Raw genomic sequence first — 15,023 nt, 5'->3', positions numbered from 1 at the left:
AAAGCTGACTTGACTTGATGAGTTACTATACTGTAAAAAGGTTCTTACTGAGTACTCAGTTGTTGGTACCCTGCAGTTTTTACACTGTTAACATGACTTGTAATCTACTCTTCTCTGTCACACAGAGATCACATAGTCATTTACTTCCTGAAGCAGTTTGGTAGAACTTGTCTTTACTGTGTAACTTTTCAGCATTAAAAGCTGAAATATACCTCATATTTATCACATTAGTTTTGTTAGTTACATATTAAAGTTGCAAAGTATGCAGGTATACATTACTTGTAGTTGTTACATATTTACTATTAAACTCTGAGTAAGTACTGCTGTACATATATATGGACTTGCAAGGTATGTACCAGAAAATTACTTGTAAGTACATATTTACCTATTAAATACCAGGTACTGTACCTTAAAAAGTGCTAAAGAAAACTGACTAAAAAGTATTTAAGTCAGTAGTAGAAGCTGCAGATGTGTAAGTGCTAAACCAGGTGTGGTCACTAAGATAACCCTCACCAATAGCTCACCCAGACCAACAACTCCAGCTCAGCTTCAGTACAGACAATCTGACAGACCCACAGTACAAAGTGTGGTCTTTGCCCAAACAACACCCAGTTACTATTGTTTTGCAAATACAGTTATGTATATACTTTGATATCACTGAGTTTTCTGCATTAATTGGTAATTAAATGTATTTTCTTCTTCATCTAAGTCACAAGTACAGACAAACACAATGTGCTAAAGCTAATAACACACAAACAATGATAATCTTTCATGTGTTTATTGTTCACACCAATTAAACATTCACAGTGCTGGTGGAAAAAGTCAGTGAACCCTTGTATTTAATAACTGGTCAAAAACCATTTGACAGCAATAACCTCAAGCTAGTGTTTTCAGTAGCTGCAGATCAGACCTGCACAGCGTTCCAGAGGAATATTGAACTGTAGGAGATCTTGATAAACTTGAGAATTCATTTTTCTCTTGATGATTCCAGGCAATCCAGACACAAAGGCAGCAAATCTGCCCCAAACTATGATCCCTTCACAGCACTTCACTGTTGGGGTGATGGTTTCATGTTGATGCAGAGTCCTTTACTCCACAGTGAGCAGCAGCTTCCTCTGTGGTGTCCTGCTATAGACACCATGTCTGTTGTTCATGTGTCAGTAGGAGTGAACCATGACTCAGCATCAGAAAACTGACCAGTAATTCCACATAATGACCGTTTTCCCAAATAAACCTGCACACTACACAAACAGTGTCAGCGGTGGGCAGAATTAAATCAGTGGGCACGGCGGCCTGTAAGATTTTTAATAACCTGCCCTTTGATCAGAGCATTACTTTACGATCAAAGTCATAACATAATGACTCCATCCTGACTCCATCCTCCTGTCCTTCTGGATGAAGTGGTTGATGGGGGGTCATGCTGCTGATCCTTTGCTTTTAAATTAATCAACAATAGCTTCTCAAGCGTTCTGATGGTGATGGGCTGACTTGGATAAACTTCCTAAATCACAAAATCCATCTCTGGCCCGAGACCCCCTCTCCGCCCCCAACAACAAGTGGTCCCAGCAGCAGAGCCTTGTTCTCCTTGGTGAATCCCGTCATCCAGGGTGTCTTGGTGTAATTGCTGGAGTTGAAAAGCCTCTCAAAAGCATTTTAAGCACCAAACTAAGCTCTGGTGTTGGTCGTCCTTCACCGATTAACTCCAACTCTTCATTAAAAGTTCATCTAGAAAACGGTTCAGATAATAAACTCAGCGATGTCCTCCTCACCAGCGGCAACGTTACTCTCAGCTTCCATCACGAACCAACAAGCTCGCTAGCTTTCTTCACTAACTTCGTCTCCAGAGCCTGTGTGTCTCCACAGCGGGCAGAACTTGTCATAAACTTAGCCATAACAAAGCCCACCCATTAAAAGGGATATGATTGGTCAGTTTTACTGTCATTTGAAGTTGGTCTCTCACTGAATTACTATTGCTTGGCCCGCTGTAAATTAATAGCTGGACCACCAATCACCATCATTCTTTCCTGCAACAGCAAAATTCCTATAGGGGGAGACAAAGGGGCTTCTCTAATTTAACCCTTCACATTCCAGTACATATTTAATAGGCAGGTTTAAAGGATTTATTTGTTTATATTTGTGTTTGTTTAGATGTTGATTGTCAAAATATGATCAGATAAAACTAGAACTGCTCATTTTTAACATATTATTTTTAGAATATCTTAGTCCGTCTCTGAGGACGTAGAGGGCCCTGACGGTTCCCCTCTGTGTGTTAGACTCTTGAACAGAGATGTAAACCAGTTCCAGTGATTCCTTTAAGCCTTTAGCTGTTACTGTACCATATTTACTGATTTACTTACTTACTTTTTTCTGCCAAGCCTAAAATACATTTTTAACATTTCAGTCTCTTTTCTCTAAACACTGAACCTTTACTAGTCCACACAGGTGTTCACCCAGTGACCATGCAAGAGAGAGATTAGTATCATTACCTCTCTGTCTCTCTCTCTCTCTCTCTCTCTCTCTCTCTCTCACACACACACACACACACACACACACAAACACAAATGCTTTTAAGACTGATTTTTGTCTAAATGTCTTTTTTTCCTGGTGTGTGTTTTGTAGGTCTGTTTGTATTTGAGGTGTAATGATAATGTATCTGATATCATTTCTGTCACAGGCTGTCTCGTGTCATCTCTCAGAGAGAAGCTGTGCAGCTTTGGCCTCAGTTCTCAGCTCAAACACCTCAAGTCTGAGAGAACTGGATCTGAGTTATAATAGTCTGTGTGATTCAGGAGTGACGCTGCTCTCTGCTGGACTGGAGAATCAACACTGTAAACTGGAGAAACTCAGGTATTAATTCATTGTACTTTTCTGCCTCCTTAACATACTTTGCTGTTTTTGTGCTTTATGTGTTCATGTGTGTGTATGTTTGTGTGTTTGAAGGACAGAAAGAGAGACATGATGTTTATTTGTACTTGTAGTAATTTTACTCTTTACTGAAAATATAAGGAGTAAAAAGTGTGTCTTTTCTTTCTGAAATTCAAAAGTAGAAGAGTTTAATTTAAATAAAACTGGTCTAAAGTCCAAGTCCTCCAAAATAATACTAAAATATAATAATGAAGTCCAGTTACTCAGACGTTCTTCACTCCTGTTTATTCAAGGATTTTTAAGAATAAGTGAGTTTTTCTTCCGTTTGTCTGGAGAAACAGTGTTAAGAATGTCTTTGTTTAGTATTTAGAATATGATCCATAATAGTTGTAGGAGGGAGACGGTGCTGTGATACAGTGTGGTACAGTTTTAAACTTCTCACATGTTTGAGTCAATATAGTGTTTTAAAATATCAACATACTCAAACATACTTACTGTCTTACTGTGTGTGTAAATCTGTAGTTTTCAAGAGGAGCATCTAGTAAAGTCACTGCATCAGACTCACTCAGTCATGTTTCAGTTCAAATATAAATCAAGCTTCTGCTTTTTAATAAGATCTCAGATCAGAAGTGTTTGTAATGTAGTGACCTTCAGTGCAGCAAGTTTTATCTGCTATCAGCTCTGTGAGTTTAGGGGGAGGGGCTGTTGTTTTTGTAATGATAGAGATTAGATTATTCACTAGATTATTCATTGATTTCATAGTGTTTAAAAGTTTCACAGGTTAAAGAGAAAGTATGAGAGTGTTGACTGGAAACTGGGTAGATGTTTTTATTCTGGTACAGTAAGTAAGTAGTATTTAATAAGTAAATATGTGGTTAATAATAAATATGTGGTGGTTTCTGGTACGTATTTTGCACATATATAGGAATTTATATAAAAAACTTATATGAAATACTTATGTGTAATTTCTGGGTACAAAAACTACATGAAGAGTATCAGGTATGTATAATTACATACTCAGACCTTAATGATAAATATGTAGGACTTACTAGAAGTTTTTCGTGCATAATTTTCAAGTTCAGTATGTAACTACAGAGTAACTAATGTGAGAAATACCAGGAATATTTCAGCTTTTAGTGATTCAGTGTTTCTGTAAGTAAATGCATATGTGACAGAGGAAGTAGATATAAATTAAAGTAATAATAAATAATGAATTAGATTAAGTTCCTTTATTTCAGTACAGTAACACATTCAATATTACTTGGTACGTTTACTGGTAAGTTCTCTGTAATAGTGTTGTAACATTGTAGTAACAGGACTGTAAAATAGTGTAACTTTGTACATAGTAATTACACAGAAACCACATGATCTCTGATCATCACTTTGTACTCAGTAATTAAATAGTATGTTTTTTTTTGTCTTTGTGACATGCAGATCATAACCATACGCAGTGTTCACATAACCATACACTCTCTTCACTGTGTGTGATGTCATCACTGCAGGGCAGATGGGAACTGTAGTTCTTTGCACACTTATTAGATTATGTTAAACTCTGTGTTTGAATCATTACTGAACTCTGCTGTCGGCCTTTTAGGTTTAATAGCTTGAATGATTGTTATATTTGTGTATATTTTGTAGATATTCTCTGTATTGAAAGTCTTATTTCACTGATTAGCTGGTATTAATATGAATAATTGCCATGTTAGCTTTAATCCTGTGTGTGTTTTTTCTTTATTTATCATATATTACACTACAGTACACACACACCACTTCTCCCCTTGTTTTTTAATCTAGATCTGATCTATAACAGCATGCATGGTTATGAACACTGTGTATGGTTATGAACACTGTGTATGGTTATGAACACTGTGTATGTTTTTTCTCTGCATACTACAAAGAAAACAGTTACTATGTAAATACTTTGTACAAAGGTACACTTTATTTTACAGCCCTGTTTCCATAGTTTCATATTAAACTATATCATCATATTTAATTAAGCAACAAGTATTTATTGTTTGTAATTATGAACACAAACTCTGAATAAGTACTGTTATACATACCTATCATGTACTATGTATTTGCAAAGTAAGTACCAGAAAATGACTTGTAAGTACATATTTACCAATTGAGTACTAGGTACAGTATCATAAAATAACGTGCTAAATAAAACTGACTAAAAAGTATTGAAGTCAGTAGTAGAAGCAGCAGATGTGTAAGTGCTAAGCTAGGTGCGGTCACTAAGGCTACGTTTACACAGCAGGTAAAAGTGGCCCAAACCTGATTTTCCCACCAAATCCGATTTTTTTTTTTGGCAGTTAACATTATCTTTTAAATGGAATCTGTGTGTAACGTCAGTCTGAACAGATCAGCTCCTAAACCGACCCACATGTGCAACATATGAATGCTTCACGAGGCTCGTCCAGAGGTGAACAATAATGACGGTCAGCAAACACCTGTCGCTCCCGGAGCTTCAGTTTCAACGTTGCCAGCATCACAGAAGTGATTAAGAAGTTCCAATCATTGACTACTGCGCTCATCACCCACAATGCATTCAATTTTGCCATAAAAAGGGCATGTCAATCGGCCATGGCCACTTCTTCGGTTCATGTCCTCAGATTCTTTAAATCGTTGCAGCCTCGTCTCCTCCGACCACGTTCGGCCGTTTCTTTCAAAACCTCTTTGAACACTGAGCAGTTGCGATAAGTCATCTAATCTTTTGGTATAGAAACATGAGCCTAAATGTTTATGAGCCTCAGCAGCATGAAATTATGACGAATGTCGATTTGGACTGACGTAAAACTTGCATGAATTCTGATCTGGCTGTTTGGAGTCACATTGCTGCAGATCGGATACGTATCAGATTTTAATACCACATATGAAAGCGTCTCAAATCAGAATTGAAAATGTCAGATTCAATGAGTTTTTTACTGTTCTCACTGCCACACGGACACACATCTGTGTCACATACAGAGAAAAAGATCGGATTTGGGCCACTTTTACCTGCTGTGTAAACGTAGCCTAAAATAACCCAAACCAACAGCTCCAGCTCAGCTGCAGTGCAGACCATCTCTACAGTACAGATTGTAGTCTTTGCCTAAACAACGCCCAGTTATTATTGTTTTACATTCAGTGGCAAGAAAAATATGTGGCTCTTTTGAAGTTACTCAGTTTTCTGCATTAATTGGTCATAAATTTTGATTTCTTCTTCATCTAAGTCACAACTAGAGACAAACACTTGTGCTAAAACTAACAACATAATCAATGATAATCTTTCATGTGTTTCTTATTGATGTGCACAGCAGTTAAACATTCACAGTACTGGTGAAAAAGTCAGTGAACCCTTGGATTTTTGACAGCATAACCTGTAGGAAGCGTTTTCAGGAGCTGCAGGTCAGACCTGAACCATGTTCAAGAGGAATATTGGAACATTCTTCCTTCTGCTGAGCTTCAGCCGGTGGACAGCCACCCTGACCTGAACTGTGGGATACCTTGATAAACGTGGGAACATATAAACATATCAACCATATAAAGCCCATATCAGTAGTTTCAGAACTTCTGAACATCAGCACCTCCTCTTTTACTGCTTCAGACAAAAGCTTGGTTGGTGCTGAAAAAGTTTTCTAAGTCTTTACTCATGGATGTTCTTTCAGTGCTTAGATCAGCACTGGTAGATCATCTAATTCATCCTAAAGGTGCTGGAAGGGGTTGAGGTCAAGGCTTTGAGAAGGTCAGACAGCTCCTTCCACACCACATTCAGCAGATCATTTCTTTATGGACTGTAGTTTCTGAATGGGGCATTGTGATGCTCAATAGCTTATTAGTAATATTGTTATTTTCTATTTTTATTCCTATTATTGGTATTGTAGATTATATTGATAATAGTTTGGTGAGTTAATAGCAAGTCAGTTATCAGACATGAGTTTGATTGTACAGATACACCAAAGATGAAACTGATAAATAACAAAACACTATATGAAATTTGCATGTGTTCATTTTATGATCAGATTTGACCAAACACAGCTTTGATGAATAAAGACTGAGTTTATTTAATTGAGTGTATTTAAAATTACATTTTGACATAAACATGTCATCACTCATCATCATTCATGTCTCTCAAACAAATGCAAATCTCCCACACAAAATATCATCCAATTTACATTTCTGTCTTGTTTTTTTTTTTTTGTTTGTTTTCTTTTTGGTGTGTGTTTGTTTACATGAGAGAGTCATACAGAATAAATTCAATTATGTAGTGTGTAGTTTTTTTTCTTTTTAATTCGTTGTGTGAGATGTTGGTGTTTGTATAGATTAAATATGTAGTTGTGTGTAGAACCATAAGTGTGAGGAAGTTTTCTCCATCTCTCTACAGATTATGGAGCTGCAGGATTACAGAGAAAGGCTGTATAGCTCTGGTTAAAGCTTTGAAATCAAATCCTTCACACTTGAGAGAGCTGGATCTGGGTGGGAATAAAGCAGGACACTCAGGAGTGAAGAAGCTTTCTGCTCTACTAGAAGATCCACACTGTAAACTGGAGAAACTACAGTAAGTTACTGACCTGCTTAGCATTTGTTGATTACATGCAGCTCACATAAAAGCTGATCCACACCTGATTACAACAGAACTCTGACCTTAAGAGTCATGATCTTTTATTCTCAATATCTTTAATAAATATTTATCTTAAATTTAATCTTTTAAGTGGTTTGGGACGCTCCTATTTTTACCTATTTTCCTTTGAATTTCTCCCTCCTTATGCAAGTACATTATCTTCTATCTAATCTCCTCATAAAATTCTCCTGAAAAATGAGTAACTTGTGCTTAATGGCTGTTTTGACAGGGTATTATGTAAATAAGGTGGTCTCTGACTTTTGCACAGTACTGTCTGTGTGGGCTGGTGGTGTTTGATATATTGAAGAATAACATAATGTCAGTGACTCTTTTGGGGACCTTTTGTTGGGAGCAGCTGTAACTGGTTGATCTGAAGATTGGAAGGACTGAAGAGTTAAAGTGTCAGTGATGTGCACAGATGTGAAGATGAACAGATTAAATAGATTTAATATCAGCCCAGTAATTCTGACTGATACACTGCCAGCACCGTTCTGACTGCATGTTTGTTGTGAGGAGATCTTCCTTCACTTACTAGAGGAAGTAGCAACATTCTGTAATATGAACTTGTTAAAAATCCTGTCTTGAACATGTCAGATCTTAATTTAGGGTTTAAGGAAGTTTCAGTAATATGGATCCAGGTTTATAGTCCATCCAGAGAAAGTGAGAGAGAGTGAGAGAGACAGAGAGAGAGAGAGATGTTTAATGGCTTTGTGAGGGGGGTCTCAGTGTTCTGTCTTGTGTGTTTGTGATGGCTTGTACAAAGTTTGCATGTTGAGTCTGACTGTGGCTGCAAAAAGTGAGTTCATATCTGACATTCTGTCTTATTCTATTTCTTACAGTATCCGATGACCATCCACACATTGACTGGTAGGAGCCTCTCACACTCAGGGCTTATGAGCAGAGGACGACGTCTCATAGAACCAAGTCTTGGTCGTCAGGTTTGGTCTGTTGTTTTCCTGTATAACAGTCGCTGCACCTTGGATAGAACGTCTGTCAAACTCCTGACATTTGAGGACGACTTCACATTGTTTAGCAGGACACAACGTGCTTCTCCTCCTCCCAAAGCGCCTGGACTCAACATCAACCCTCTCAAACCAGTGGAAACATTGACAGACTTTCATAAACTCAGTCTATAAATCAACACTTTTTGATCTGCACTGTTAAATCATATACATAGTATACATGGTTGTAGTTTTCCTCCTCATGTTCAGTTATTCTGTATTCAGTTTGAATTTGATATGTACTTTATGTAAAGCCTTTAAATAATTTTATACATAGTTTTTTTTCCCCACATTTTAATAATAAAAGTCTGTGGACATTATATTATGTCATCCAGAAGTTATCATTTCAAAGCCCAGTTATGTTTACCAAGGGGTGGCGTGGTCTTCATGGTGAAAGCTTGAAGTCATCACAGAAAAGGCCAGCTGTGTTAGCCTAAGGTGATCCCAGCTTTGTCAGGCTAAACTACAAATGTATGATTTTCATGGTAAAGTTGGTGAGATTAAAACCTTCCAAGAACAAACTAACATCGACTCACCAACCAGAGCAAAATGTGTTAAGCAGGATGGAGAAGCAGCATAAAAACACCCAGCTTTTCAGTCAGATATTATGTTTGGTTGAGCACAGAAGACTTTGGGGCACAAATCTCACAAAGCCTTTTCACAGAGTCCTTAAACAGAAAGGCAGAATGTATGTGTAACTCAAAAACTGACCAACCTAAATGTTTTACTTTCTCCTCAAGTTTCTCCTCCTTAACGTCATGGCAGTTGCATGTGGTGTCGCTATGACAACCTGCTACATTGATCGGGTGCTGTACCTGCAGTGGAAAACGATGTAGCTGGTACCAAAAGCAGAGCTGAGTTGAGTCGTATCATGAGGTGGAAAAGCACCATTAGTGTGATCTTTGCTCCATTTTGACTCGTGAGAAAACGCTGACATCAGTCTGAATGTCCACCAGGTGGCAGTAGTTACAGCTGTTGACAGAATCCCTGAAAATTCATCTGAAACTAAATTCCTTTGAGGGGGGAAAAGCCTCAAAAATCTTAGGACACCTAATAGCCTTAAAAACATCATCTATTTCTTTTTTGGTTTGTGATTAATAAAAACATCACATTTTATTTTGAGGAAAACGACATCACGAACATATTCATGACAAAAACTAAAACAGAATCAACATCTACATGATCTTTAAAATAAATCCTTACTGAAACACAATCTTCATACTAAAAGATTATTTTTCTACAGCTTCCTCCTGTTTGTTCTGTCACGCCTCTTGCAGAATTTCCCAGATGTTTATGGAGCTGGATGGATACCGAAACTGTCCGAGCCAGCTCCTTAGAGCTGACCGATCAAGGTGGAGTGACCTTAATTCAGTCCTTCCTTTACTGAGAGAATCGTATCTGTCTCTGTTCTCTCCATTTACAGGATTCATTCACTTTGTTTAAACAGTAACACTGAAAATCAAACTTTACTGAAAATTTTCAAAACTTTGTCATCAAATGTTTGGCAGACAGTTTACAGAGCCATGAAGAAGCATTTGCCTCATATTGTCCTCTATTTTTGTATATTTGTCAAACTTAAATGATTCAGATTTCAAACAAAATGTAATTTAAGGCGAAAGAAAAGAAAAAAAAAAACAGAAAAAATAAAAAGTTCTCCAATACCAACTGGCCCTGTGTTCCTCAATCAACCAGTTAACCAAATTTAGATACTAATTGGGATCAATTAAACTAGACAAACCCAGTCTTGATTATTGGCAGCTCTACTGAAAGGGTTACCAAAATCCCTCCAAGAGCACAGCAACAACTCCTCCAGGAACTCTGAATAGAACCCAGAAGGACATCTAAGGAACTTCCTCACCTCAGATAAGGTCAGTGTTTCTGCAGTTGATTGGTTCCAGCAGTTATTGCTGCTAAACTGGTGGCAGAACCAGTTATTAAGTTTAGGAAGCACATCATTTTTTCATATTGGTGATTTAGATGTTTTCTCTCTTTCAATAAATGAACTGACCATTTAAAACTGTGTTTTGTGGTTCCTCATGTTCTCATTGTCTTATACTGTATTATGTCTGAGGATCTGAAACCATTTAGAAACACTTTGTACTTCACACAGTCAGTGTCTCTAAATGAGGGAGTCATTTGTAGGACTGCACAGAATCTGCATCTGCAGCCCAGTTGACCTTGATTTTGGATCATTTAGGGGTTCAGATGGAGCTTCAGTCACACAGACGTCTAAACTGGACAGTGTTTCAATAGGAACAGAGACCAAAGTGACCTCTGCGTTTAGATCTGTGTGAAAGACTTTAGTAAACAGGGCTGGTCAGCAATTCATAGATGTTTGTGCATTATTGTGATCTGTAAAGTAGAACATAAGAGCAGATGTTCCTCAGGTGACTGAGAACGTCAGTGAAGAACATAGATAACACACCACCAACCACCACGTCAGGGTCACTGCAGTGCTGAGAATGAATAATAACACCTGCTCTGTGGGGGTCCTGTGGGGGTCCTGACCACTGAAGAACAGGGTAACAAAGTATGCAGAGAAACAGATGGACCACAGCCTGAAACTGTAGAGCTACAACATGATCCAATGAGGTCAGTGGGGCTGTTCAAATGGACAGTGACTGTAGATGCGAGGTCAGTGTGTTTAACTGAGTGGCCGGTCAGTGTGTGTGTTTCTCCTTGATGTCGCTGTAAATGCTTTGCAGGTGTTGTACAGTTAAATGTGTTTAAATATAAAGATTTTTGGGTTTGTTGAATAAGAATTACAGTCTTTGAAGTGAATGAAACTGTTCAATGAGAAAGAAAGAATAAAGTCCCATCAGAGAGTTTCTCAGGTTGGAGCTCTGATTAAAGCTGCTTTCATTATTTGGCCTCATCCATGTTTGAAGTTCTATCATTGCTGTGCCAGTGTTTGACTCACTGGACCACATTTCACAGGAGAAAATGTCCACATCACAGAATAAAACAATGAAAGTTTCCAAAAAATTATCCAGTCACTAAAACAAGTTCATAACACTGCTAATAAAAATGGCTGCATTTTAAAAGTTACTCCAAAGACAGATTTTTCATCAGAAAAGTGCAGTGAATGACAAAAGCAGGACAGGAGGTGGAAAAACGGTGAACCATCTCAGATTCAGGTGAACAGTTTTGACCTCCATTCATCTCAGTTATTAAAGTTATAGACACTAATATTTTATATTTGGGCCCAAAAGCTGAACTACAGTGTGATTACACATGAAAATGGGAGCAGAACTGCATAAACCACTCAAATCTACCAAACTGTGTTTGAGAAAGTTTTCATAAATCAGCTGAAAACCAGCACTGCATGATTATTACAGTGTATTTATATTAAACTGGGCTCCAAAGTTAAAACCACATTTTTTCAGCTTTTTTGTGCGACAGCTTTTTATTCAATGACGGACAAATAATTCAGCCTGTTTTCATCTCCTTACATGTGTATTACTGTGTCAGTGTTTGGGAAATAATAGAAATATCCAGTTTTGTCTGCATGGAAACGGAAATAGACCTGAATAAAACCATCAAATAGCACAAAATCCGTCTGTGAATCTTTTCCAAACCGAGCTCTGCTGAATCACATCTTCATAGATTTTGAAGTCATTAGTGTTGAAAATCACCTGCCGAGGTCAAAAAACGCCCATATTTCACTGACTTTCCCTTTCCGGGCTCGCGCTCTACTCAGACCACGGCCGGGCAGAATAAGAGCTGTGAGGTTTTTCACAGGTCAGTCTGAACAGTTTGAACCTGGTTTCTTTATCTGAGAGCTCGACTTTTGAAGCTACCAGTGTTTGTGGATGTGCGGTACTGCAGTCCGGAGCTCGAGCCGGTAGAAATCCGAACCGCTGACCGCGAGACGACTTTACTGCGGTCTCTGACCGGAAAGAAGCGCTTTCACTGTTCACAGTCAAAACGCTGCAGAAAGGAGCCCGACTGTCCATCTAAACTGGACTCATCCTGCTGCGGTCATTGGAGACCAGCTGAGGTCAGTCGCGTCTCTTCATGATCAGCGTCTCATTTGGTGACCAGCAGGAACGCGTGAGATGCGGAGGCGCCTTAATGACGCAAATCTAAAGACAGCAGGTCAAATTACCGCACTGTGTGTAGAAGCTGCGCAGAGACAATTTATAAAGGAGCATAAATCATCACAAGCCTTCAGTACAGCAGAGCACTTTACTACATAATGAAGAGCAGCTATACTTCCTAATAGTGACCACTGTAGAACAAACACACACAGACAGATATATGACTAAATAATAACATCACTATAATCATTACAGATTAAACATCTATAGTTATTATTATTTAATCATTTGTTTACTTTACAAAAATAATGACACTAATAATTATTATGTATATTATAATTATAATGAAAATGAATCATAAAATAATTATTTTATGACTATTATTATTATTATTATTATGGAAACAAAATAAAGTATAAATAAATTGTAATTGTTATATTATTGAATAAATAAATAGATAATAAAAAAACATAAATAATATAAAATAATATTAATAAAGTACATCAAAATAAATAATATAAAGTACATTAAAAGAACAGATTAATAAAAAACAAGGTTATAAAAATGTCTTTCCCACTTAATGAAGGGCTGAGCTGTGATTGGTCTGTTAGTAAATTGTTTCTGGTTCACTAAACAACATTAAACTCTGAGTTTTGTTTATATTAACATTAAGAATCACTGTTCACCACATTTCATATTCTTCTTCTATTATTATTATTATTATTATTATTATTATTATTATTATTATCATGTGCTGAACTCCAGGCTTTACATCATTGAGGAGCTTCTACTTCCCACATTACAGTTCGGTGTTTGGAGTCGCAGCTTAAAGAGTTTCTTTCAGAACATCATTATGGTTTTTAATTCACACTACAGTTTTCTAGTTTAGGTGAATTAAACTTTCTGATTTGCAATGAAACAAAATCCCAGTGAAACTGTCAGCTTTCCACAAGAAAGCCCTCCTAGCATCGTCACTAACTTACAGACACACCTTCTCTCCATCCACCACTTCATATGGACCAATAAAGACTTTCACAGGAACAGAACATCATAAACAGCTGGATTTACAGCAATGTTCTGTTGGTGACTCAGAAAGACTTTAAATGATCATGAATTTCTCTCATCTTATCATCTCCAGTTTTTAATGCAGTCCCACCTGGAATCTCACAGCTGAGTAAAGGTGTATCAGGATTGATCCGTCTCGCTCCCCTAATGGGAAAATGAGCTTTTCGAAGCGTCAAAAACCCCATCAGACAGACTTTCTCTCTTTCAGAGAGACTTTATCTCTCCTCCTTCTGATTGATCTTTTTGGAGTGGATTAGTAAATTAGAGGTTTGGACTTCACTTCAAAAACACTTCACTACAAACTAAATCAAAGAAGTGTCTTTAAACTGATCCACAAACATCACCCAGTACTGTAATGTGTTGTTTGGAGGCCATGAAATCTGCACTCAGAGCAAGAATCAGTTTAAGCTCATTAAAGGGTTCAGTTCACTAACAGCCAGCTCACTACACGGATCAGTTTAACCTTTAATTTAATGCTTTTTTACTAATGTAACAGGTTTAAATGTAGTTTTAATAATTTCACCTAAAATCTCTCATTTTAATGTCATTTAAATACACAACAAAATTACAGAATTAAATGTTTGCATATATATTTTTATGACTTTTTAATTTATTTTGTTCTTTTTCTTTTTTTTCTCTGTTGGCTTTCATTTTAGCCGCGCAGTGACGTCATCGCCGCGCTCCGCGGGTCCCCCCTCAGTGTGTGTGAGCGGCTGAGGAGAGGTGTGTTCAGCTCTGAGCTCCGGATCATAAACTGTCTAAACGGGGAAATAATCAGGCCTGTTGTGTCGGAGCGGCACTCAGTGACTCAGAGACGCGTTCAGCGCGTTTATTTACTGTTCACTGCGTTTTGTATTCATATATTCACTCCGTTCAGTGACTCAGACTGAACCAGCGGGCGGAGCTCAGCCTGTTTCTCTGATCAGCTGCACACAGCGCAGAGTCGAGGCTGCGTCTGTTGGAGCTGCAGAAGAACCAGCGACTCTGAAGTCTGTAGTCACAAACGCTGATTCAGCAACAAGAGGCCTTTTTCTGATCTTCATGTTGGAAATTCAAAGAACAGAAAAGCTATTAAAGCTCTTCAGCGCCTACACTGCACATTCCAGCAGTACAGACAGCGACTCCGCTTAATGTGTCTGTTACTTTTCTCTCTCCACCCAGAAAACCGCGCTTTTCTTCTCCTCCTTTGTTTATTTATTGTTCTGACTTTTACCAGAGCCGGTTTACGGAGTCTGGCCACTTCCTGTTCCCCCTTATATCAAAACCAGGACTGCTGAACAGCAGAGGGCGCCCGCGAGGGAGTCCTCAGTGAATGGAGCTCAACGGCTAAAAACAAACAGTTAAAACAGTTTTAATCACTCCAGAACTTTCCTTTCATCTGAGTCAGTGAGACTAAGTAAGACTTAGACAGTAGAAGAATGACTTTCACTAAAACAACAAAGAAAACTC

The 15,023-nt window shown here is 37.9% G+C and overlaps 1 protein-coding gene across 7 annotated transcripts in view; it reads left to right on the top strand.

Annotated features, from left to right (window-relative positions):
• The window catches only part of LOC118822182 (NACHT, LRR and PYD domains-containing protein 3-like), a 221,074-nt gene that overhangs the window by 69,189 nt on the left and 136,862 nt on the right, over positions 1–15,023 (top strand). For 2 of the 7 annotated variants that reach the window (XR_005008428.1, XR_005008429.1), the window contains 2 exons: positions 7,232–7,405; positions 8,308–8,757. The exons of 2 other annotated variants lie outside the window; for them this stretch is intronic. The gene's annotated coding sequence lies outside the window, so the exon portion shown is untranslated. Of the gene's footprint in view, positions 1–7,231; positions 7,406–8,307; positions 8,759–15,023 lie in introns of those variants that run through there. 3 more of the 7 variants (XR_005008427.1, XR_005008426.1, XR_005008423.1) reach the window with 3 other exon arrangements.

Source organism: Colossoma macropomum, unplaced genomic scaffold, assembly GCF_904425465.1.
Source record: "Colossoma macropomum unplaced genomic scaffold, Colossoma_macropomum, whole genome shotgun sequence".
Lineage (NCBI taxonomy): Eukaryota > Metazoa > Chordata > Actinopteri > Characiformes > Serrasalmidae > Colossoma > Colossoma macropomum.
The sequence above is the reverse complement of the archived record's forward strand: the minus strand, read 5'-3'. Positions and strand labels throughout refer to the sequence as shown.